The 26,988-nt window shown below is 30.7% G+C and overlaps 1 pseudogene; it reads right to left on the reverse strand.

The window, feature by feature from the left end:
• Nucleotides 1–244: 244 nt before the first annotated feature.
• Nucleotides 245–3,577, reverse strand: LOC132743079 (uncharacterized; annotated as a pseudogene).
• Between the last annotated feature and the right edge of the window lie 23,411 nt (nucleotides 3,578–26,988).

Consider the following 26,988-nt stretch of genomic DNA (forward strand, 5'->3'; position numbering starts at 1 on the left):
ATTCGACTCACATTTGCACGAAAAAGCTTAAACGTAACGGCTTTGAAAAAGCCGACGTCAAGTAACGCCACTAACGTCAACGTTGATAACATCATTTCAAAACGTCGAAAATGTATTTATTTACTTACGTAAAGAGACAGTGTGGCGTAATATAATTGAATTTATCACATAAACCGCGGCACAGGAGTATAAATAAGCTATTTTATAAATAAAAAACGATATTAAACTAGTGTTATATAACATTTTGACGTGACGTCATTTGCGCTATATATAAACATAGCGTAAAAGCGCGCTAATGTAAGCGTACACTATAGGCGCGTCAATGAAAAATGACAAATGATATTTTCAACAGTTAATAGTTTTTATATTATATATGCAATAAATAAAATATCATTATTTATTAAATAAAAAATATATTATTTTCGTGTAGATTCAATACTAAATTTATTGAAGTCGTTGAATAAAACAATATTTTGCTATAAGGTTCACTTAATATGATTTTATTCAACTCGTTCAATAAATTTAGTAAAAAAATTACGTACACTCATCCAAAATTATCTATTTCTGTAATTATTAAATAAAACATTATCTAAAAATAACATTAAAATGTTACTTTAATGATAATAGGTCACAAATATCAGTTACTACGAAAACGCTGTGATCGTAGAAGCACAACAGTAAATACTCAAAACCACCACTGTACACAGAATAGTAAGTTTATCATGAGATACACCAGCTTAAATATATCCTTGACACTTGATACTTTAGGAACTAGTGTATAGAAATTTGTATAACTAATCACTGCCCATCGCTTGACGGGGGAACTGGGCAAAGAACATCTTGGAACGGGCGTCTCACAAGTGGTCTGACGTGACGGTACAAGTACGTCTGACGTTCCCGGCTTAATCCTGCAGGATGTATGACAGATGGAAGGTCATTTCTATCCATTTGTAGATAGTTCGTCTTACAAATTACAAATCGTATTTCATTAGTATCATCTGCAGCTACCTTCATGTAAACTATACCGGGTTCGAGTGACGTGAAACGGAAGTGGTGATATTTTGAGATGTTCGGCACTTTTTTGAATCTGTCTGCGAGGAACACCTTCCAGCCTTTCCACATCCATTCACCATAAGTAACGGGAACATTACTGTGTGCTGACTTCAGTACGTACTACTTCCGTCACGTGTTGGAGAGTATCACAATTTGAACGCCGATACAACTTCTTTCTCGTTCCAAATCCCGCGTCGATCAAGCACCTGAATATATAAAGTTAAATGCGAAACAAATATGATTGGTGAGGTAAAGCTCAAATTCCTGAGAATTTTACCATTGACTTATTAATATTAATGAGGATAAAGATTTGATCAGCAGTGTATTTGTCATTCATTCGCATGTTTTACTGACACCATCAATTAGCTTATGACGTAGAAATATTTTACGGTAATTAAACCTTTTCCGGTCAATTCTATATTATATACATGATTTTACAGTCTGAACTCGTGCTTTACATTTCCTTCTTTTTCATATTATTAGAGATTAAGAAAACATGTTTTAAAATCAAGTTCTCGTCTCATTTAGGCTTAATATAGTATATGTTTTTCGGCGAAAATAATATCTTTTCTAAATAATAAACGAAATTGCTTGTTAACCGTTTATAGAACAATTAAAAAATCAAAGCTACCTTGTATGTCCTGGTAACTGCATCATGTATTTGATATTTCTATGTGATCCAATCATCGTACGCCATGACAAGTAGGCTAGTACGTATCTATTCTTATTCTGACCTGTGGAAAAGATTTAAATTCATGTATTTAATTACATACAATAATGTTAAAGAATTGAGAAAATCAAATAAAGCTAAATTAAAAAAAGCAAAGCTCTAAAGTTACATTATGTTATTGTTATATCCTGTAGTAACTCTACTATTTTTCAATCATTACTACTTCTTATTAAATCTCAATACATGTACATTTTAGAAAAAAAAAGAATACTAAACAGTAACAAGTTTAGTTTTAAGGAACTATTTTACACCGGCATTTTTATGGCACAGTTCAAACTGAGGCAGTTACAACTAATAAGAATACTTGAGATGTGAAAAATAACTACCAAAACAATTATCTGCGTGAATCCCACAATCACTTTCTCCAGTACCGAACGAGTTGAAGGCATGGTCTAGCATTGAGATGACCGAGTCTGGTCCATGTACAAGTGTGCCATCTTGTCCTAAAACAAAAACAAAAATTACATAAACTTGATATTTGAACTAATTTGCTGTAATTTAGAAGACACGATGAGATTCAATCCTGTTTTACTTGAAATGTTACTGAAAAAAAATACTGCATGCATTGCAGTTACAAAAAAAAACTTTAAAGTATGCTTATCATGCACATACTGGATAATAATTTATTTAGTAATTTTTTATTTAATTTTCTATTATAATTTTACAGAAATGCCGAAAAACTGTTTTAATTACCAATTGTTTGGTCCTCATCTATGAGATAGTTGTACTGTTTGTAGCCATCGGCTCGGAAACCAAATATCTGAAAGATACAGCATGTACACATTTACTGCATAGAAAAATTATTCAAAGTATAGATTTTGAAAACGGAAAGAAAATTTATATTAACTATGGTACTAACAGGTAATTTTCACGTTTATAGTAATTGTAAAAGAAACAAAAAAGTTTACAATGCATACATGAAAAATAAATAATTAGCATAGTTAGATTGAAACTCCTACCTGCACTTTTCTCGGCTGAATGAAAAATGTGGGTCCCTTTTCTTGTGCATGGTGTGGTAACTTAACATACTGACTGAAGTCAAATGTATAATGTACGTCATTTGTAGAAAAGTTATCACCGGCAGCCTGGTTGTGTTGTTCCCGGTTTACAAACATTGCTTTTGATTTTTCTACAAGTTCCACGTAAAGATCACGTTCCTTTCTAGCTTGCAGCACATGTTGATGGTATTTCAATGTTGCATCTATCTTGTCGTTTTCACTCTGGGCAAGCTTAATATCCTGTTTACAGTCCTCACAGGCTTTACACACATCCTCTTTCGGCGACGCTATTTTTATATGAGGGACACAATTATTCCATATATCTTTAAATGTTGATAAACCAACATACCGCTTTCCAACTTCCGTACAGCGTGTAACGTAATCACTGTGCACTGAATGTTTTGTATCAGATGACGGTAAATATATAGGGGCCTCATCATCCCTCCCCCTTAGTGCTGCAGGCTGAGGCAATCCCTCCTCGTTTGCGTAACTCAGTATATACTTAACTGCATCTTTAATAACGTCTGGAGGAAATGCATTTGGAGCACGTCTTCCTGTATGACCGTGAACACGTGGTTGAGCACCGTGTTCTTCCATATGGTGTTTGATATTTCTCAGTTGCCTGTCTTTTATATCAAAGACCACCAGAAAGGTTTCACGGTACACTTTAACTCCATCAAAAAACATTCATAACGGGAGCGTTTGCGATCTTCTTTACATCTTATGTCAGAGCTTATCTTTTTAAGATTGCCCATTATTAGCATTTCCTTCTCATTTTTGTCATTTCCCTTAAATTAAGAATATTTGCTTCGATCAGAGGAAAGGATAATTATACTGAATCAGTTTTTAGTACATTTACAGCCACTGTCATAAATATGTTTCAGATTGTCAATGCCACTCTGCGGGTCATCACTATTTAGGTAAGTGTCAGTATAACCTTGATTGTCTGCATTAACAGAATCCAAAACAAAACCAGCTGTAAAATATATGTTGAGACGTGACTCAATGGATATATCTGGTGCCTCTATAACTTCATTTTCACTTTCATTTCGGATGGCTACAGAATTACACGTGTTTGACTGATGTGACAAACCGAAACTTGACAGAAGATCATCCAGCTCCTGTAAAAAAAATATAAAAATAGATGTAGATATTTAATCTCATTAAATAATATTTATAAGAAGTTATCTTTAATTTAAAAAAAAGTAATTAAAAAAAAGAGTGGCGTTAGTTAGAATCGAACCCACGACTAACGGGTCGACAGTCCACAACACTAACCACTCGGCTATGCACTTTATGCAGTCAACATGCTTTACAGACGTTAAAAAAGTATCAGTATTTTGATACGCAAAAAAATTACCGAGTAAAGTTCTTGCCCGCTTAATTTTAAATTTTAAAGTTTTATTCATTAAGGGACGGGGTGTGAGGTGATGGGAGCTATAAAATTATAACAGTTTTAATCTAATAAACACAATAAAATATGTTGTTACGGATCTATCTTTTTCTTTTAAGTTTAAAGCCATCTTAGAAATAATTTTTTCAACGGGATGTCGGGAATGGCTCATACTTGTCGGTATGTTTGCAGATTTATTATCTGTACGCCTACGGGATTATAACCTGTAGCCGTTGGCAATTTAGTTTAAATTAATTTAAATAACTTAAAGCGCCACTTTTAACGATCATGTGCTTGATGACACATGTTGAAAATTCATGAAAAATGAATGTTACTTTCTTTCATTATCCGAACGAAAACAAGTTGTATTATGGAGATTTTTATTCCTAAACACTTTATAAATGTGTCCTATATGTAAAAACAAGATTAAACTAAAACATTACCTCGAAAGTGTCCATATTTGTTGTGTTTACAATCTGTCATGTAAAAATACGGGCGCCGCCATCTTTCTACGTCATCACTAATTTTGACGTCATATTTCGCAGAATAATTAATTATACGATAACGGCTGTTTATGCTTGGCGCGGCTCATATTCTCTCATTTCTATCAATTTATCTGCACACTTGTATCTTAAGTGATCCCACGCAGGGGAAAGTATAACTGTATTGAATTTAATTATCTCCCTTTATATATACTTTATCTGTCTAAATTCATTGTATCCTACGGATCTACTTGATCTAACGTGATCCAGTTGACTTTCGGAAATAGATATATAGTTCTCTGGTCCCAATCAGTGAAGAAGACAATAAAATGTCATCGTTGATTTGTGAGATATGTTAACAGAGAACAAACTCTATATATGAGATTGTTGAGCTTGTTTCAATGTGTAGTGCAGTTTGTGACTGTATATAAAGCTGTTCTGAAAACCATCATTTTTGTGATGGTGGATGAGCAGTGGCTATGCTTTCATGACTGTTCTGCTAGGCGCTGTGCCGTAATTGGACTGGCATATCGATGTGGTGGTATGTGTGTATATATTCTCTCATTTCTATATATATATATATATATATATATATATATATATATATATATATTCACATAATATGTATACATATATATTACATATATAAATATATATACACATACATACATTAAAAATCTTCTTTTAAAAAACCCAATAAGCTACACCTCTCCTTAGATGTTTAGCATGAAACATCTTCTAATGGGTGTCAACCAAGTTTGTTCAAATAAAAGCCCTGGGGTTTAAACTGGCCCCGCTCCGGGGGCCTATATACAGGTGAGCGACTTTGGGCCATCATGGCCCTCTTGTTTTCCTTTAGCAACACACGCTTTAAATACATTTCCTCATAATATCTATAAAATAACTTTAGTTGTCTTTAGTTCACTTGAGTACAACGTACACAATGCGCGTAAGTGGTACCCATCTGTTCATCATACCTCGTCGTGCGTCGTCATACGTCGTCAACAACTTCTTTAAATAGCATCTCCTCTACTAAAGCCAATGACTGCAAATTAACTTAACCTCACTGAAATGATCCCCGGGCTATCTCATTTTTAGGTTGTTTACATGGATCCGGTTGCAAAATTATGTCAAAAGGCAAAAACAGAAGCTGAGAATGAATTTTTATTAGATATATACATTAAAATCCTATGGGAAAAATAGTGTCCGGAATTTCTTAGCCTAGAGCTTAGACATTTAGCATAAAACATTGTAAAACATCTACAAAGATTGTTCAAATAACGATCCTAGGGTCAAAATGAGCCCTACCCTGGGTGTTATGAGAATTCTTGATATCAATAAACCGAAACAATATTTGACAAGAAACATTTCTTGGGGAACAATTTCAAGATTGTTTATAATTAAGTCCAGGGGAGAAGATTGGCAATGTTATATGGTATATGATTTGAACCATGTGCAAAGTTTAAGATGTAGAAATAAACTTTGCTTTGAGTTGGCCTAGTTGCGGACCAAGTGACCTGAATTTTTATCTTTTTATGCGCAGCTATGAAATTTGGACCATGTGCACATTAAAGATGTGGATTTGAACTTTAATATCAGCTGACATGGATTTTGACGTAGTGACCTATTTTTTTATTTTACTTGTCTGGTCTGGTATTTACTGAACTTAATATTGACCAAGTTACCTACTTTGTTAATTTACAGCTATGAAATTAGGACATTGTATATAAGGAAAAATAAAAGAAATATTTTGCATGAAGTGTTGTCTAGTTACCACCTTCATTCAAGTTCTTGTAATACACACTAGCTTTCATTGCTGTTACACCAATATCAGTCTGTCCCAAGGTAGCCGCTTTAGGGCCGATGTCACCCCTTTTTTATATTTAGCGTTTATATTCGCGCGCTTGTGTGTCAATAAAAATTCGCGAATAATGTTATTTCTTTGGCGAACGGCCACATTTGCGTGTTGTTGTTTTTTTCTTCAAATAAGATTGCAGCTCGGACATCTTTTTGTTTTTACGTGACACTGAAGTTTAGTGAGAAGGAAAGTGTCTACCAAAGGCGATTTCTATCCGGCTTTTTATAATATTTTCCAAATTCAGTCAGTATATACAGCGTATTAGGGTCCGTAATTATTATCGTAATAAATAATTTAATGCAATTAAATTATTCCACAAACCTTAATAGTGATATTTACCGGCAAAAAGTCATATTGACCTCTGCTATCGCATCGGTCAATATGTCATCTGCCGGTTAATATCACATCATATTCAATGGCTCACTAGTCAATAATTGTATAATATTTAATTTAAATGAGATTTTGCAATCTAATGTGTGATAAAATTTGTTTGTTTATTTTCATGGCGCACCAACGCAGTAACTGTTATGGTCATGTTACGCCTAAACAGGAAAGATGATTTTGGCTGATTTGAGGGTGTTACAATCTTCAAAGAATCGTCACCTGAGTAATAAATAACAAACATGACCCACAAAATTATATATTAATACCAATCGGAAAATATCAATAATGCTTAGTTTATATAAAGAGTTGGGCAGCATTTATATTTCTTAGGCAGATTTTTTTTATATTTTATCCATAACATTTGTGGTTTTTGTCCAATTTTGTGACAAATAGCTTGAATTAAACAAAACAAATCAAATGTATTGCAGCATTATGTCACTTTAAATTAAACTATTTGGAAACAAACAAGTGTCATCACGTAAAAGTGACAAAGTATTTGTACGATTGTTCATCATCCTATGTCTGACATATGGAATAATATTACAAGAGGGGTCGCACTTTTGACACTAATAGCTGTCTTTACACAGCATTGTCTTTTTTTTCGCGAGTGTTTTAAATGAATAGGTACACAATGGATATAAATTCCAAAAATCATGTCAAATATTGAAGAAAAAAACTGGATATTCTTTCAAAATGTTTTTGAAACAAAAGCTGACGAAGTTAAAAATGATTTAATACGAACAATTTTATGATAAACAAGAATATTTGTTCTAGGACAATTTATAATCTGCATATTGCAAATGAATGTATGTTGTATCGGATCATGTATCTCACACTTGCCAAAAACACCCATGTATGATTCGTTTGTGGTTTGTTGCTATGTGTGAAAAAAATATATCATCGTATTTTTTCATTGCTTTACAGAAATGCAATTATAGACCAATTTACTTTAATGAACATCGAGTAATACCTTTTATATTCCAGATATAGAACTTAGGGAAAGCGTTAAATATAACAAAGATTTCCTAAAGCTTCATTTAATAAACTAGAATATATCGTCACGTTAGTGCAAAAATGGGTTAAGTCCATCTAAATGTAATAGGTGTTAACCAGTTATTGCACTAAGGTAAACACTGTGCTTCTCCAATTAATCTTGTTATATGTCAGGACAAATTTTATTTTATATGTCTATTTAGTATGTCAAACTTGTCTGAAAGCACGGCCATTCAATGTTAGTTTATGTATCACATTTGAAATGCTTTAAAATGAACCTTTATCTTGTCTTAAGAATACATTCTTATAATACTTTGATAAAACATGTCATATGCTTAAGAATAATGATATTGTATACATTCATATGGTGCAGTTATTGTAAAATGTAAAAAAAAATCATTTCTTTGTTACATTATTATATTTAAATGAAGTAAACTATTGGTGTTTTTTTTTCTAATCACTTCGAATTTTAAGGAAGTTTATTTTCCTTCAACATATTTGCTTTTGTTTTGTTCTGTAAATGATGTTATCAATATTAAATTTATGAATCGTATTTATCACATTGCGTAACGTTATAAAAAGATAGGATAAATAACATAAATGTCAAACTTCTATATTGAAATAACACCAAGGATAATTGAAACACATTTTTCTTTAACAACACGACTTACCCATTCAGTTGGATGGGCTGCATTCCCTATGTTTGCACCATTATACATTTGAAGTGTAGTTTTGAAAATGTTGTAAAATTTTTTAAAGCTTGGAATGGAAAAAAAGGTGACGAGATAAAGTAACAAAATAATGAAGTATCCTTTGCAAAAGTACTGGCTAATCCTTTACCAAAGTATTTGCTTGTCCTTTGCCAGAGTATTGGCTTATCATTTGCAGATATATTGTCTTATCTTTTGCCAATGTATTGGCTTATCCTCTGTCACGGTATTTGCTTATACTGTGTTTGCACAATCATATGTAGTAAATTGAACATATAGTTGTTTTGATTCTTGCAGCCATAGAAAAGACACCCTTACGTATGTCAAGTCTATTTCAATTAGTAATCTATTTCAAAAGATTGACTATGGTCATTGACAAAAACTTGACACTGAAAAATATTCAGGATAAAATATCATATAAAAATAATCTTTATTACAAGACTGCCCACTCTTTTTAAAGGTTGAATGAATTATATCGATTAATATACCGAAACGATATATATCTATAGAAACTTCCGTTGGACATGGGCTACTTATTGACTTTTGTTGCGTAGTGAAATATTTAATTAAAAACAATAATGGAAAATTTTAAAGTTATTATTATTTTTACATGTGCACTCATCATAAATTCAAATTTCACGTTGAAACCATTTCTTTGTCTTATCTACGAGGTATACCTTGCATACATTTTCGTTCTTTACTGAACACTCCTTGACTTATCTGTAATTCTTTGTTACAGTAATAAACGTTGTTTAAATGTCAAGATTTCTTTATTATATTCCTTCAGAACGGTAAAGATCTGCTGGAATGTACAACGTTTGTGGATTAAATTGTCTGTAAATGTTAAAGAGACAGCAGATCAATCGGAACTAACTAAATATATATCCAATTTTTAGATATGTCCGAATGATTTATAGTAATAAATTTAGGCACGAGGCTGATGTAGTTATACACTTTGCCATCGGATTAACCGATATCTACTCGCAGATTACTTTTTCTCTGTATTATTCATTTGAAATAATTTTCAATTTTTCATAAAAATGAAGCCATTTCAGAAATAAATGTAACAAAAGAAGTTCAAAAATGTCTAGACGTTATGAAAAATGTAACGTATCAGGATTTATCAACTCTCATTTGAGGCATGACAACATTTTAACATATCTTAACTGACTTGTTGAACCGATCAATCTTTTTGCAATTTATCTTTGGCAAAGTACTTTTAGGCAGACTTCGCATTACAACATTTAGTAGAAAATAAGTGGCTAAATACATAAATTTCTTCGAGGCAAAATCATATTCGCTGACACGATTGAGCACTTATATTTCCCGATTAAATGTCAAATACCTTAATTTAAATACAACAACAATATCAATAGATTTTGCTTATCTCTTAAATTATCTACATTGTTCACTTTTTTTTACCTTGTAGTCTAGCTATTGAAAGGATGTCATTTCAGGATTGATTATTATAATTATTTCATACTTGACTTTACATTTGATACCGCAATGAAATGAACACACCATACCTTACCAGTATTTTAATCACTTTCCGTGATTAGGAACGAAGAAACTCTTACTTTGGATACGCCAAGCCATTCAGATATTACACTTTTAAAAATGTTTAAGAATAAAGAAGAAAACAATGGGCTGCAATAATATTAATTTTGAAAATTTTCACAAACCATACCTGATGTTGTAAACTGGTGTTTCCAACAACTTCATCACGTGCTTTAGAAACACGTGTTGTAATGAAATGAAATGAAATAAAATTTAACAAATCTTTACCAAAGAAATTAACATTCAAACGTCCTTTGTAATTCATAACATATAACATCGTTGAATAGCATTTAAATCTGAAGATGACGTTAAAGATCCAATATTTTTGGACTTGAAATCATAAGTGTGCAAAAAATGAATTGTGGAATATTAATTCAGTAATGATTTATAAAGGAAATGTTATAAAGTCATGAGTCTGTTCTATTTTATTTGTACTATACAGACATATGATATTCAATAACATGACGCAATGTATTCACAAAAAATTGCCATTTAAACCAAATACAGTTACATATGTAAAACGCGAGGTCAATATCAATAAGCCGATGTTCTTTAGCGACGAAGCGAAGCAGCGAAAAAAATTGGAAAGCGTAAAATTGAAGAATATATACAGAAAAAGCTTAAACCTGTATGAAATGGAATCAACTTCATTATTGTGAATTGAATGTACAAAAAGCTTTATTTTTATGCAATCCATACAAAAACATTGAATTACATTATCGACAGACCGAAAGATGACGAGCGTATGTGCATTTTTACCTGTTGATTATAATGTGTTTTAATTTTATTTATTTACTGTTTTTAACTAACATAATGTAAACAATAAAACATTAACAATATTTGTTCTTTTGAATGATGACTCAAGGCACTTGTGTAACTCATAATACACTGGCATTTGTTAGACGTGAAGTGATATTAAGTAATTGCCAATAACTTGGCATCTCTTAAAAAAATGTTATATAAATATATTTGATAAAATTAAAACTTGTCGAGATTATCATACATCATTTGCTTAATAGAATAAAACAGCGAATCTCCGTCTTGTCAGAAAACATAAAAAAGTTTAAGAACAGTAATAGGGTCCAACCTTGCGTAGAAAGTTACAAATGAATATTTCAAAAGACATTACTTTATATAATTGCGAGGGGAAAAGAAACTTGCATACATTCTTTACTATGAAAATTTTGTATGGTGGTTTTTTTATTTGCTACAATTACTCTCCTGCGCATCAGTCGAATGCTACACAATTACGTGATTGTATTCACTCAGCTGCTAACGGAGCTCACTTGAAATCCTGCCAAGGAACAATGTTGTGGCTGAACTTTCCTCAAGACATGTGAATTCAATGTGACTTACTGCCATGATCCGAAGTGAATATGAAAATTACCAAAACCACCACCTACACCCGATTTTTATATATTAAATAATTGCATGTGCTTAGAAAATTTCTTTTTTTTATTCTGAAGAATCAAATTGTTTTTGCTTGTATGGTGAAATGTTAAATAAACATTGTGTTACATTAATAATATACATCCATGCCATGAGTTATCACATTTATTTATTTCTGTTGTCAATGCCCTCAGGGAATCATTCCTTTTGAAGATTACTATTTCAAAACATCTGACGTCCACTTGAAACCAAAAGCGAAGTAAAGTAAGCAAGAAAAATGTTAGCAAACTTTATGTTGCGATATGTAATAATCATAAACTAATAGAAAACGTTTTTTAGCATACGGGAACAAAAGAACACAGTTATATATATAGATAGCATTATTTATTTAACAATGATACCGATATCTATGCTGAGATAAATGCCTTGTGTAGGATTTGAAAGAGAATTATGAATGGTCGGAAAACCATTTATCTTATTCAATACGTGAAACATAAGTTTAATTTATCTAACCTAGGCGAAGCTTTTATCCCTACATGTTTGCAGTGTTGCAAGTTCCATTGCCTCAAAGATCCCTCCACGACATGCTTCCACTCCTTTTATGGTGTTAGAAATTTGAATGCTCCTCATATTTGACCTGATAAAGCTCTCGCACAACTTTGGCGACGGTTTATTGTGGGCTATTATGGACCCACATGACATGTGCAAATTCCCAATGCTAAGGTACCTGAGGGTGATGACAAGCTTCAATTGAGTTGGTTAAGTGACACAAACTAATACTGTCATTATGTATTTCTAGATCTGCTTATCATGGATGTATTTACATATTTTTTCAAGACATTCCATATATATGTACTGCAAAATGTATACGAATGTTATTGGTATACATACATTTGTTATTTATATTTGACGAGCATATTGTAAGTGAAATTACCCAAATTAATGGCTTTCTTAAATGGCTTAGTTTACTTTTGACCCTGTGATTAAATTTTCTTCTATCTCATGAATAGACTCGGCCAAAACAGGATTGTAACTGTTACTTGTTTTTCCCTTACTGTTACTGTTATCGAGTAATTCACCACCACTTTACTATGGTAAGCAAGGATACAAGTGGTAAGCACCTGGAAATTCTTTCGTTTTTCAAAGAGATGAGATATGTTTGTGAGGAAATTTTAGTCCCATAAACAGTAAAAGTACATTTCCTTCTGAGAGTTAATATTAAATATAAGATAGTTCCAGAAAATAATGAATTGAGGTTCAAGAAGTTTTTGTCAATAAATCATTTACTTTACGACTATAGGAAATAAAAACTTTAGTCGTGCAATTTCGCAATAAACATTATTAGAAATAAAGAAATAATTATACATCAAAATATTGATGCAATCATGACGGACAATGATATCTAGTTTTACAAATGTTTAAATAATGTTTAATATTAAGAAAATCTAAAATTAAAATAAAAAAGAAATAATGATTATTAAGTTATTTACAGACATAAGTAGAAAAAACATCAAATATGAACACATAGTCAAATATTCTTAAAACAGTGATGCCTGGGAAGCATTAGAATGAGCAGAATGACATGAGAACTACAAAAACAGTACAGAGTCTGTAAATGACGGATAATGAAAAAAGGCAACATCCCTAACACCCCTAACACCGACATGAGAGGTACTCATTTTTCAACACTTAAAGTTCTGGAATCAATTATCTCGAAGGACGCTTAGATAATGTACATAGGGATCTTAAGATGTTTGATTCCAATTTGATATCAGAATAGGCTGCTTCACCTCTTTTATTTCCTTGTTACAAATTTAACAATCATGACATCTCACTTCAAATTATATGTATGATTACAAAACAGATCGACAGCAGCAAATGAAGCCATCTCGATGTGTTTATATATTGTTTTGTATTCATGTTTCATGGCTTTGTTAAAGTATACCAAAACGTTGGTGACAAAGAAGCCAAATTTAAACATTCTAAATGCCAACAGCAAACATATTAAGAAGTTCATCTTGTTAGAAACGACGTCGAATGAAAATTATGTTTAATCAAATATAAAATTTCTGGATAATGCGCGCCAAAATCTAAAAATTCAAATTCAGAATTATAATGTCCTGAATACTGTTGCAAATAATGACACCATCTGCATTTTCATTTTTTATGAAAACAGATGTATCATGTTAACAAAGATATTAGATATTGTTATGACAATTGTCTGGAACTAAATAACACAATTAAAAATAAATGTGAAAGTAACTACCGAGACTTAAAAAAAGTTGTCGATAATGGAATAACTTCACGTATTTTTTCAATTGTGTCTCCATGTTTTGATTAATTTAAATGATTTAGTTTACCACAATTTTATTTGCATGTAATGCATAATAAGATGCAAATTATATGATGCAATTATTAGACGATATCTGAAATTTGATTATTGAAAGGATTTCTGTATGTAAATTTCAAACAAAAAATCAAAAACATTTATATTTATTGTTTATAATTCAATGTTAATTGAAACAATGATAAAATATTCACCAAACTTACGAAACAATCAATGTAATATTTTTATTTAATTTCTCTTGAGTAGCTTACTGTTATCTATCATATACAACAAATTAACTAATGATATTACATTTATCATCAAATAAATCATTATTCCTACTCTTAGCGTACTTAATAATCAATGGTATATGTTATTATATATATTTGATGTGATATATTCAATCAGTTGTTAAGTAGTATAATGTATACAATTACAGTCCTGAAGTTACGTAAGTGTTGACAGAAACGTCATAAACTTTTATAGGATAGTTCTTGAACCAATAGTGACTGGACTTTCGAACAGAGTTTTTTCACCTTAAAATGCATCAGTATTTTACAACAATGCATGGTTACACAAGGGAATTGAAGCATTATTCCAATATTTTATTCCAATATTTACTAATGCTTATTTATTATAAGCCGATCTATTTTTAGCTAGTGATTAAATTTCACAATACATTCAGTAAGGAACTGGATAAAATATCTTGGAATGTTTCAATATCGTTTGAATAATAAATTAATATAATTTGATTTGCGTGTAGACACAATTTAGTGTCCTTCTCTTTCCATGAAATTATTTTTGTATTTCATATAAATCTTTGATTGGATAATATTAAAGACAATGTTCGTAAAATGCAAATAAAACACACGCGAGGCTTACCTCTGGAACAAATATTTTTCCCCTTGAACCAAGCTAAAGAGTGTATGTTTTCTTATTTTAAAAGAAGATAGGTGACAAAACTTCGGTACATTTTAAAATCTATTAGCCTAAACAAATTTGGGCTACAAAGTCTGGCAGAAGACAATGCATGGCAAAAAAGACTTTCGTATAAGGAGGTAACGGTACCATTTTCTCTTCAACCAGTGGTTCCACCATTCAGGCTGCCGTTCTTAAAAACATATAAATGCGATATTTTACAAGACAAAAATTTGTTCGAATACTTCATGAAAACTTTCGAAAAGTCAGACCCGATTGTAAGATTGCTGAATGACAAAGTTACCGCTTTACAACAATGTCTTTAATGTCAAAACAAAAATTATTTGCTTAAACATATGATTAAAATATCACCTACATCAATATATATACAAAATCAAAAAAATATTTTCATTTTTCATTTATTTAAAAATGTATATATATCCGTTACTGGGTCATTTTGCTTTTTGCTTTTTGTTCGTTCACAAAGATAGTATCTTCGTTGTTATTGTTCTGAAAATGTTACGTCTAAATTATGTGAATGGAAAGGCCATAGCAATTTGGCATTCTAGCTATCGAAATACCAGCTGCGACTGACGAAATAATGCTCTTTAACATAAACCAGTGCAATCATTTCACTGAATTGTAACCTAAAAAATATTTTTTGTTTTGATATCCTATATAAAAAATCGCCAGATGTATTTGTCGTAAAATTAGTACTTGTTTCATAGAATTAAGTCTCATTCTTTATCAAAATGAGTAAATGTGATTGAAAAATCATCCTGTATTTTGGTAACTGTTTTATATTTTGAATATGTTAAAAGTTTGCTCGTCGTTGCTCCAGGGGTTATTTCATACGAACTTAGGTTACCATTTTAGCTACAAAATTAATAACAATCATATCATTTTTTTTTTATTTGATGATGAAAATCGGCAAGTTTCTATCCTGTCTGTAACTGTTTAGTCGAATTTTTTTTGAACAATTAGCGAATTGAATAGTCTACATGATGTTTGACATAACCGTCCTTTTATATTTCTGACAAGGCGAAGTCGCTATTCTATTAACAAATGAATTCTTTTGAAATACTCATCTCTGATAATCTAGTCAATTTCTTCTTTATGTCTACAATTTTGCTAATTTATTGGTGATTATCAAATATTTATTGGCCTCTTCAAATTTGAAGTACAAAATGGGTTACATAAAGTGTTCAACGGAATACGCACTTTTCTAGTATTTACATCGTAGAAATAAAATCGCAATTTAGTTTCCTTAAAAAGCAATTTATAAACTATCATTCAATAAAATAAATCACTAATTTCAGATATGTAAACACACTCGTTATTTTCCAGTCTTGTCATATTTTTTCTGGTCCTTGGGATCATTTTCCCACCACTTGTAACAGTTGAAAATTTCGTACCACTCAAGCGGGTGCAAGAGACGTGGATACCTTAAATTTTCCCCTTAAGGACATTTTCAATCAAACCGATTATATAATGTTCATGTACTGTTGTTGGGATTAATGCTTCCAAGGCTCAACCTTCTTCCAGATTGTTCTATTATAAATTGCCAACGGTTGTTATTGTGTCTAGGTAATGTCGAATGCTGCGAATGTTGCTTTATTTGACCTTTCGTTATTACATAGATAATTTATTTAGTTTATGGTTTACCTCAGTTATATGACAATTTTCTCTTCAATTTCATTTCATCATTTAATTTATGCATATATAGAGCATAATTTGTCTGAATGTTTCCAACAGAAAAAAATTAGTTTAAAGGACAAACTCATTACTTTATACCGTGACATTTATAAAGATTTACTGCTTTAATATTTAACAATTCATGGTTTTTACATTTATAATTCAAAGTCCAACAATATCAGATATCATACGCAGATTTGGATGCTAATTAGCGATGATATGAATAACAAAGGAAGTTTTGAATGTCAGTTGGCTTTGTCATAAATGTTAACATAGACATTTTTTATTTGTTACATTTATTTATTTCATTACAACATGTATTTCTGGAGCACGTGTGGAAGTATTTAGGAACAGTTTATATTATTCGGATAGACATAATTTCAAAAACATGTTTCACTGTTGCTGTTTCTTAAATTTTAATCTGAATATTTCGTATATGGAAACAAATGTTCACCTTCGTTCCAGCTTGGTTTAAATATTGATCTTATTAGTGCATATAATTGAACTTAACAGATAATTAAGTGATTCATTTAATAATTAAATACAAAAATTACATGTCGGTGACGCTCTGTTAATACAATGCCATTATATATTTCAATCATTGTGTATCTCAGCTCATTTACGGTATCAAAGAGTACAAACGATATTTGATAAAAGTTGTTGCGTCAATGGAAGCAATATGTCTTCAAGAGAGATGATTGATCATTTAGCGATGTGATGATAATCAATAAATAAAATTAATATATATATTTTTATCATAAAATTACGTGCTCTACCACTCCAGTTAATATAAACTAATTTTGGATACTATTGTTATAAAGCCAAAATGACGTTTACGTTAATGAGACTTTTCATTTCATTTTATTTTTCTATAACTGTTTTACGGGAAAGGGTGTTGCTTTTTTTTGTAGCTGCCTACATATATGGCTTCGCAAACCTACCAATCTTGACGAAATGTATGATTATCAGTGTTTTTTAATTCATATTTTTTTATCATACATTTTATACGTGCAATTTGAACAAATTAGTGCAAATCCATCTATACAAATATCTGTAAATATCAATATCTTATAACACTCAATCTACTACATCTTTAATGTGCAGCTCAGGAATAAGGAGGCAAATGTAATTGCACCAAATGAATCAAGATATATACTTGAATTACAAAGCGTGGAGATACTTTTATAAATCGACTGGAACTCTTGATCACCAATTTTTTGTTCGAAGGCGATGACATTTAATCAGTGAATGGCGTTCTGCTTTTGACATATCTAATAAATTTCGATTAACACCAATCAAACATGTCTAGATGTATAACACCAATTCATCACATAAAACACTTCGTGGTGTGTAATAAAGCCATCTAATAAAAACGATGTCACATTTGTGAAATAACACTTTGACGTGGCGTCTTGCGTTTAAGCGTTCTAGTGTAAGCTTTACACTTTAGACGCGTAAATGACAATGAAATATTTTTTAATTGTAAACCTTTCTTATTTTGAATATGTTGTATATAATATTATATTTTTTTTATAGATTCAATGTAAAATTTATTGAACTCGTTCAAGGAAGTGTGGTATGCACAGAAAGCACCCTCCAACACGGGACAACCGGCAAGGAGCAAAAGACAACCAGATCTTAAATGAGCAACGACTCGAAAGCACATAAATTAAATTACTGTATTTGTCATTTGTAGCCATTTCTTATGAGTTTAAATGGTCAAAATAATACATGTACCAACAAAACAACCTCATCAATTTATCGGTGCATTTTTTGAAATACGACGTTATCTGAACCTGTCATTTATATAGTCACCATGTCTTAAAAATAGTTTAAAACTCATCTTAATCTTACATCATCAAACCAAAAACAACAGCAGATACTCCGTACGTGTAACACCGATGCAACTTAGAATTTAGACGCGGACGCAGAATTAAGACAAAAACGTTATATTTCAGTTGTTTTCTTTTTTCCATAGCTATATTAAAACTTTATAACTTGAGAACAGATACTTATATAAAAGAATGACATGTATGTTATATTTTTTCGATTATTGTATTGTGTTTCGTGTGTTAAATACAAGTACATTCTCTATCTTCCCATTGCAAAGTCAATTTACTTTTAATAACCCAGTAAACAAAACATAACATAGTAAACAACTTTGTCATTTTTGGAGCTTTTACTTCTCTAAATTACAATTAATATGCCTTTTTGACAAATAAATATTCTTTTTCTTTAGAGGTCCATTGAATAAATAGTAATGTATTTGTTACGACAATGTTCTAACACTCCCTGTAATGTGTACCGTAATAACCTTTGAGATGAATAATAATGTAAGCTATCCGTTGGAAATATAACGAGACATAGAGGATATTGAATATGTGTAAGTTCAATACTGAATTTATTACACGAGTTGAATAAACTTATATTATGCGAGCCTCTGGCGAGCATAATATTATTTTATTCAACGAGTGTAATAAATTCAGTAATGAACTTACACGAATTTAATATTCTTTTTATCACATACCCAAAATAAAGACCATTTAAAGGGAGATAAGAGTCATTTTACATTGACGTGCCTATAGTACAACGCTAACAGCGAGTCTTTACACTATGTTTGTATAACGCTAATGGAGTCACGTCAAAATATATGCACGGCCGTGCAATACCATATTTACGGAGTCGCCAAATCGGCACGGATGTGTGGTAAATTCATTTAAGAAATGGGATATTTGAAAAAAAATTCGTATCAAAGTGTGTTAATGATGACACGTCATTAAGCATAGGTGCATAACTGAAATAAATGACACTACAATACACGACAGACATTGGATATCTATAAAAAATATATATATTTTTTCTCAACTCTCCCCGTTTCTGCTTACGATTTTATTTTGTATAACTATGGGGACATTAGGCTGAAGAACATTTCTTTGTTGTCATTAATTACTTTACTATTGTTATTCATTACATGACAGTATAATGAGCATTTACATAGTTTAATGTGCCTGGAAATAGCAACTTAATTGCTTACAGCAAATGCAAACTTTAATCTGTATGATTGTAAACTATTGATTAAACACCTTTCATTGTGTCTGTAACAATGCTGTGATCCGTAAGGATGTTCCTGAAAGGCTAAGTACTGTTTCGGGATGTTAATCTTTTCTTTCATGTTTTATCAACAGTAACATCAAGTTGTAACTCATCTTTCATACATTTGCACACATAGACACATGTTTATTTCTTATAGTTTGTTATTTTCAGAATTATTATAATATGTAACTGTGCTGTTAAACACTTGACTGAATGGCGAGTGTCAATATTTTACTGGTGGAGCAAGAGTGTTACGTTTACACATTGGTAACGGACACAGACATTTCGTAGAGTAATGACAAAATCAAAAGAATCTACATATAAAACCAATCATAAACGAAACAAAATAAGAAGCAAAAACAAATATAAAAAATAAAATAAATAAACGTAATAAAAAGATGTTTAAATTTCATTCAGAAAATAGGGAATATAATATGGAATATAAAGTTGTGGCACAAATAGAGAGAAAAACGTTAAAAGTGTTTCTAAATTTCAATTAAAGTACTGAAATTTCAAATACTTGGCCCAAGTTTGTAAAATTAATATAGTATACTACAATACCTGTACAGAAATTGTATAATTACTTTCTTGTACTTTTTTATACTAAGTGGACTCATTAATAATAAACATGGTAAAATAATTTGTCATACTTAATATTATAAAAGAGCTACGAACGTTCATACAATTGTTTTTCAGTTACATAAGTTAATACAACACACCTCCAACACAAATGTCATGATAGATTTCCTTCACGTAGGCTTACGTACAAGCAACGTTAAACATCTATTGAAAGATACCTGAATAAGAATATTTTATCATTAATGTTTGCATGAATTTTCTTTAAAATTTATTCATGTGCATGAATACTTCAGATGTTTCTTTATTTATTTGTTTTAAAACTTCATAATCTCATATTGTTACAATTATGCGTGTATGTGCTAGGAAGCAGTGATGGCAGCCAACAGCTACCAGTACCATCCATAAACAGGCTCGATTAAATAGATCCTGCCATATTTTTCATTTGACCTCTTTAGGCGTTCTTTTTTTTTATTTCATATCATTTGCCCTTAAATGTAATTCATCATTTGGTTAAAGGTCCAAAAATGTCCAAAATGCATGATGCTTTTAGCTTCAAAATCATTATTGATTCCATTGACCATTTCTCTGAACGATATGAAATTCTTCTGCTTTTTGATTATATGCAATGTTATAATAATTAAGTATTTGTATGAAATTTAAAATACTGCTTTATTACACATTATTCTACTTTAATGACAATAAATTTTACATTCAAGTTTGGTCATGTGCAGTGAAGCATTTAATGTCTCATCGAATAAGTAATTATATTACATATACTCATAATAACACTTCGTTATTACGATTTGTATGTACAATAATACACTCATTCCAAAAGTGTCTATCCTTTACACATTTTCACAAAATATAATGTCCGTTGTAGCCTTAATATAATGTTTATTCAAAATAGATCCTTGAAAATCGTTAAGCACGACATTATTGTTGTGCTTGTGGTATTTTTAGTTTCAACTTTTCGGCATTTTCTAGTTGAGTGGTTCCAATATTCCTACTTGAATAATGTTGAATCACCCTTAGGATATGTCGCCTGCTTTTTAAATTTGTCTTTTGACGTCTTATCTGTGATACGCAGGCTTCATAACCTCTGACCCCCTTTCAAAATTCCATTTTATTTAGTTCCGCCCATTGTTTTCTCGTTAAGGGCACACGCTTTTTATTGCTTGGGGACCATACGCCGCTTTTCATGGAATGGCACGGAAGTGTCACAATGAAGGTTCCATGATAACCGCCGTATGAACACATCTGCTGATGTTTCTAAATTCAAAATTTTACTATTTCATGTTTAAATGTTGAATTCTGCTTAAGCCGGTGCTAGGAGCGTGGACGGTAACTTGCACTTTTCAGTACCGTCCATGAACAGGCTCAATCAAACCGAGCCTGCAACATTTTCAATTTTGCCGTGTTGGGCTTTCTTTAGAGATTCTGTATTTATCTATTTTATTTGCTAATTTTGTCACGTTTTATACAGCATGTCTCATAAATAATAGCGTATGTGTTATATAACTGTGAGACATTTGGAGTCATCTCATTTAATTATATTACAATCAATTATATCATTAAGTCACAATGTTATCACATCATTAAATTTATACGTCATACCAGTGCTTACTCCTCAATGTTTACATTTTTTAATTTCATGTTATTATCTCAATAACAGTAATAAATTACCATATTCTAAGAAATACTGTGCATAACATACAGTTTATCTACATGCTTATTATTTTGAATTTAAAATATACTGTCACATATGACCTAACGTGGCAGTTATGGGCTAATAAGTGTGCTAACCTATGTTTTATAATGTTAATGTCATTAATTAACACATTTTTGTGTGACATACGTAATGGTTAATAACACCTAGAGTGACAATAACGTATGATGCATTGCTAAGCCTATGAACTCTCGCAGAACACACTTTGAATATTTATGTATTGACAGTTATATGTAAAATTAATGTTATTTACCTTCTTGAGTTTATTTTAAAGATTGTTTTTCATTTTCTTACATTGAAATAAAAACATATTTGGTCAGTATCAGTTTATATATTGTAGTAAAACCCCCGTTAAGTAATTTGGTTTACATTTGTTTGAACCATCACAGGCTCAGGGGACTAAACAGTTTTTTATTTTTATTTTATGAATATAAGCAAAATATTTATATAAATCTTCTCACATGATCGCTTTATAAGACACAGCTCTAGACTTATTTTATTTTATCGAAATCTAAAGGCCAGTGTTTGCTTAACTCTATACCAATTTATGACTGATTTCTTATAATATTCCCTAACTTTTTTTTTATAAAGAATAGCTGTCTTTGCAAAAATTCCGGATCTGCAAACGTATTCCGGAAGCCGTTTTATGGAAGAAAATGTCGAACATTTATAAAGCTATGTATTATATTTAATAATAGTAATTTAATTTCACGACAGTCTTGTGAAAATTTTAGCACTTGACACTCTGTTTGAGTGCACGAGTTTTAATAAACCTGTAATTTGAACAAAAACATTAGTGTTAAACAATTCTAACACGTTTCCTTTCTCAGTATTTCACTTCAATTAATAATATTAAACGCTAATGAAAACTGACTATATTAACAATTCCTGTTTTTGTTTATTCCAATTACCTGTTACATTTTCTTTTTCGATCTAATTTATGTTTTGCAGCAAATTAAAATCTCAGTTTAAACTGCAGAAAATATTGCCTTACTTCTGTTACTACTACATATACTTCATAATTTATAAATGTTTTATAATTGTATACCACCGTTTAATTAATTTTCAAACGGTTTATATGTTACATAAGGCAATGTATATTAGAAACACTACTACATTAAGCGTAAGGTGTCTGGTTTAAAACTTACATTAAATATAAATAAAATAAATAAAATGGTTCAAAAGATCAATTGCCAATTATCTGTAATAAATATATGTGTTAAATTATCAAATTAAATACAAACATTAGAATCCATATGTATACGTGTTAAAATTTGCAACCAACTGGTTATATACGTCACATATACAAAAAAAGTAAATTTCCTGTTATAAATTTTTTTATCACGGAGCCGTATATTTATATATGTTGTATAAGTTCATACCCCATTGTTTTGCATTCTCTAATTTTGTGTACTTTTTGTACTTGATTTATTGTTTTAACCCCCATTTCACATTCAATAACACAATGTATGTCACACATACAATATATTTTTGTCATTTCAGACTTCGTTGCTTTGCATCAATTCATATTATTTTTGAAATAACTCATCTTGTAAATTGTATCAAGTCTCTAATTTCGTTAAATTAAAGTTGAGTTTCGTTAGTACTACACCGTTTATAACTATGCTCTTGAATAGAAAAAAACCCACATATTTAGCATATTTTAATACGTTTGTTAGCATGTGGTCAAACAATAAATTTGCTTTGAAATTAGAATATTTGAAGAAGAATATTCCTATCCATTTTCTGGTGAGAGTTAAAATTGATGATGATATTCAAAATGTTAATATTGAATGTGTACTAGATAGTGAATATCATGTGTGCCGCAAATACATTCGTCACTATTTTTCTTTACGTTTTTATTAAATGAAGAGTGTTGAGGTCGGCCATATGTCATTCTGCTCATTACTCCGGATAATGAACGATGATATTTGTGCATGTGTCATTTACCATTAAGGAAACAATTAATACACACACACAGGCACGCACGCACGCACGCAAACACACATATTTATGCCATACAGTTAGTGTGTAATCATTCTGACAGTAGTTTTGTTTACTACGAGCGGCATATGTATAGCTTTATACACCTCTACTCTTGTGTACAAATATTTCCATCTCGAAATGACTTACCCAGCCATGTGCTAATATTGTATTTCACCCAAAATGTTATAATCAAACAAATTCAAAACAGTGTTTGGGAATTTCCGGAGGTAATATATCACTTATTTTTTCGATTAATGTCTAAAGAAACTAAATTAGCAGACTATCTGTCGTTTGTATATGAATTAATGTTTAGTTCTCGGAAATGTCAAATTTGTATAATCACGATATCATATCTTGTTTATGTGATTTTCCAAAAAAAAACTGGCTTAGTCATTAATCGACATCCACTAGGGAGTTTCAGTGAATTTCATTAGTCAAAAAGATATATTAAAATATTTTCGGTATTGAAGTTTCATGTGTTGAGTTGCTATTTTATCACTAGTTATTGTATTGATATATCGTTTCCTTTAAACATTTTTTTAAGTATTGTCAAATGTCTCAATTGTTGCAACGCAAAGAATTAGATGCTTTTGTTCACTTAATATCTGATCATTGTTTTTGTATCGCAATTTGGGGACCTTTTTGTTGAAAGTATGTCAGAGTTAAATCGTTCACATATAAAGTTTTTTACTGGAGTGCAGGTAAAAGATGCCCGTACTCCATGGTACAAAAGAGAAAGAACATCAAAACACTCGGATATCTGAATTATACTCGTACAAAATTTTATATTGTAAAAATGTAAGAACAAATATTTTTATCTGTTACTAATGTCAATATCAATATGCTATTTTTTTTGCATTTACCTTGTTATATAGAAACATGAGCAATACTGGTTTTTTATCTTGGTAAACAATCTCAATATGGTAGCACGTTGTTATAAAATATGTTGTTAATGATAACCTAGAATCATTTTAACGATAGAAGAATATTATCAAGCACTTTTTGAAAACGTTAAAATTAAGGCAAAATAAATAATATCCTATGTACAGATCTAAAAATTTTCATTTGCAGAAAATATAATTTTGACAAATTAATAATTGGTCTATATATTTTAGACTTTTCAAGTCACGCTTTGGTTAAATATTTGCCTTTAAGTTCATAAATTATAAGCTTGATAAATAATATATCATTGGTTGGTTAATTTCATCGGCTAGAACTCTGCATTCTAGATTGACATATTATATGTTTAGTAAAATATGATATGTAATTTCAGTCAACATATTGTTCTTGTTGTTGGCATATTAAAAAAGATATAAAATATCAAATATTACATGAAAAATTGTTTAGAAGTGTAAAACAAAACTATCAAAATACCTTAAAAGGCAGTGGCAAATCCTTTATAAATCTAATATAATGTGATCTCGGACACCTTACAAAAACGTCAATGCATATCTCAAATCTAATGTTTTAAACATTAACACGAAATAAAGTTAACAGCTGTATGGTTGGATTAAAATACTTTGCAAAATTAGTTAATTAAAAAAGTGCACTATTCCTTCATGGGTTGCTGCTATGTGTGAAACAAAATATTATCACCGTAATTTTTTTGACTGCTTTTCAAAAATTCCATTCAAGACCAATTCATTTAAATGAACAGTGCATCATACTAACTGTAATAATTAAGTATTTGATGTAATTTTGTTGTGATTAATGCTTCCGAGGAATCACTTTGTTTCCAGATTTTTATACTTCACAACAGCAGATGTGAAGTGCTGTGTGGCAGCTATTAAAAGTTGCCCCGTACTTCACTTCAGTGTTGTTATATTTTTCTGGTCCTTCGGGATTATTGATGCCAGCACTATTAAGTGTTGAGGATTGCTAAAGGGCGTTAGGGACGTTGCACTTATTCATTACCCCTCATGTACAGACTCAATAAAACCGAGTCTGCAATTCTTATGTAATTTTGTTGTGATTAATGCAAACGTTAAATCAAACAATGATTTTCTAAAGCTTCACACATGCCGCAACTTTAGTACAATAACGGGTTGAGTCCTTCGTTATCTTAAAGGAGTTAAGCAGTAATTGCACTAAGGTGACGATTTGCTTCTTCAACTAACCTTGTTTATGTGTCATAATAAATTCTAATTTGAATTTTATTTGTGAATATTAACTCGCTGAAATTATGGTCAGTTACTTCATCACATTTGGAATGCTTTTTCATGGACGTACATCTTGATTTTACAAACCGTTTTCATAATATTTTGATAAAGCATGTCCTATGCATAAGTATTTATGTTTATTCACTGTAATTATACACAGCGGTTATGGCAAAATGCTTATATCATCCCTATGTTACAGTAGAATGTCTTGATGACCTAAATAAATAGTGCATTTTCCCCCTTTTTTCTTCTTACCTTTATTTTGAAGGAAGGATACATTATTTCAAATTGTGCTTTTTTCCTTCGTAACTGTTGTTATGAATATTGAATTGAAGGATCTTACTAATTTTATCAATCGTAAAGTTATTAAAACAAATGGATAAATAACATTTATGTCAATCATATATTAAAAAAAACTTAATTGGAACAAATTTTCCTAATCAACATGGGTGAACATATTTAATGGGTTGTAAGTTTTTTCTGCGAACACATGTTACTTGTCTTCCAGCAGACAAAATTATACTGAATTATATAAAACGTGACGACGTAAATAACAAATTATCAAGTACATTTTGCCAAGGCATTGGCTTATCCTTTGCCAAGGTATTGGCTTATCGTTTGCCAAGGTATTGGCTTATCTTTTGCTTAGGTATTAGTTTATCCTTTGTCAAGGAATTTACTTATCCTTACCGAGCCAAGGTATTGGCCTATGCAATGTTTACACAGTTGTATGCAGTCAATAAAAATGAACATATACATGTATATGTCTTGATTTTTGTATCTGTACATTACGATATTCGTTTCTTATTTAGTCAGAGAAAATATAAATTTAAAGTTAAATTATGCTCATTTGTTTCATTATCAAGTCTAGCTCAGTCAGTGATATTTTTCAACAGATTGACTATTTAAAAGGTCATTGACCAATAAATAATATTGAACAGTATTGAGGATGAAATATA

The sequence above is a fragment of the Ruditapes philippinarum genome, unplaced genomic scaffold, assembly GCF_026571515.1.
Source record: "Ruditapes philippinarum isolate M1 unplaced genomic scaffold, ASM2657151v2 ctg976_1_1_1_1, whole genome shotgun sequence".
Lineage (NCBI taxonomy): Eukaryota > Metazoa > Mollusca > Bivalvia > Venerida > Veneridae > Ruditapes > Ruditapes philippinarum.